The sequence below is a fragment of the Anomaloglossus baeobatrachus genome, unplaced genomic scaffold (assembly GCF_048569485.1).
Source record: "Anomaloglossus baeobatrachus isolate aAnoBae1 unplaced genomic scaffold, aAnoBae1.hap1 Scaffold_252, whole genome shotgun sequence".
Classification (NCBI taxonomy): Eukaryota; Metazoa; Chordata; class Amphibia; order Anura; family Aromobatidae; genus Anomaloglossus; species Anomaloglossus baeobatrachus.
Genome location: NW_027442101.1, coordinates 398,115 through 399,566, shown reverse-complemented (window position 1 = coordinate 399,566; position 1,452 = coordinate 398,115). Strand labels below are relative to the sequence as shown.

The 1,452-nt window shown below is 44.8% G+C and overlaps 1 pseudogene; it reads right to left on the bottom strand.

Annotated features, from left to right (window-relative positions):
- Positions 1-924: 924 nt before the first annotated feature.
- On the bottom strand, positions 925-1,131 carry LOC142262756 (U2 spliceosomal RNA; annotated as a pseudogene).
- Between the last annotated feature and the right edge of the window lie 321 nt (positions 1,132-1,452).

The window sequence follows — 1,452 nt, the reverse complement described above, 5'->3', positions numbered from 1 at the left end:
GGGCAGCTCTGTTGATCCTGTTAAAAAAGAAGGACGGCACCACTCCCCGTATTGAGGAATCGCTAGCTGCATTGAGAACTGCAAATTATTTTTCTACCCTTGATCTCACTAGTCACTATTGGCAAGTGTCCGTTGCTGAGGCAGACCGGGAGAAGACCGCCTTCGCCACCCCTATGGGTCTCTGCGAGTTCAAAAGCATGCCCTTCGAGCTGTGCAATGCGCCAGGAACCTTCCAGAGGCTGATGGAATGCTGCTTGGGACAAGATTTTAGGGTGTATAAAAAGGGAGATTAGATCCCGTGATCCCAACGTATTGTTACACCTCTATAAATCACTTGTAAGGCTACATCTGGAATATGGGAACCAGTTTTGGGCTCCACATTTTAATAAGGACATTCAGAAGTTAGAGTCAGTTCAAAGGTGGGCAACTAGACTACTACAAGGAATGGAAGGCCTCCCATATGATGACAAGTTGAAAAAGTTATTAAGTGATTATTGGCTGCAATGGGGCTTTCTGGCTGGTGCCAGCCTCTCTTCTTAGCACACAGGAACCACAATCCCTACACCATGCTTCAATGGATTCTCTCATCCCAGCCCAGTAAAACTACATATTTTACACAGTCATAAGCAGCCAAAAGGGATCTATTCTATTCAATTGCAAATGATCTAGATAAGACTGAGAATAAGATACTGCACGGGACATAGCAGAGTTGGTCAAGTTGAGTGGAGATGAGTTTGCTATTTGGCACAGCTTTTTGCATCAATAAAGCAAGTAAAAGGTGTGAAAGATAAAAAAAAGGGTGAAAGTGTGAAAAGTGAATTGGCCAAATTGAGGTGCATATAAAGTTTTTGCTTTCTTTCAATTCACTAATGGGGCTCATTTGAATCAGGTGAATTGAGTTCTGCTTTTGGAAACTGGGTTAAGAAGGGGTGCACCGGTCCTGGAGGTACTGCAATACCAGGTCAATGCGTGGAGTGGACAGAGCAAGATTTTTTCCATCTCCTTGTTCTAAAAATCCATTTAATATATGGTCCCCAGAGAGGGGACGTATCAGATATTAAACTGATAAGAACAGATTTAATTTTTTTTTTTTTCTGTTTATCAGTAGGACTTCAAAATAACAAAGGTGATCGCCTCCCGTTGCCTGGGAACCGTCCAGGCACAAGAGGGCTATGTGTCACCAGAAGGCGCACACACTTCCTCAAGGCCGGCAGACGTGCAATCCCAGGCACCTTCCAGTACCGACCAAGGTAGCGTCCTCCGAAACTACACTTGATCTTAGCCAAAAGGCCGAGAAGCTATAACCCGAATTGGTTACGGCCTTGAGTGGCACCCTGGCCTATACCGGACACATCTTAGGGAGAGGGAGACAAACCCACGCCTACAGAAGACATTTTGTCACCCAAGCCAACCCTTGAAAAGGCTGTTTTGCAGAGCAAAAACAAGAAGAAT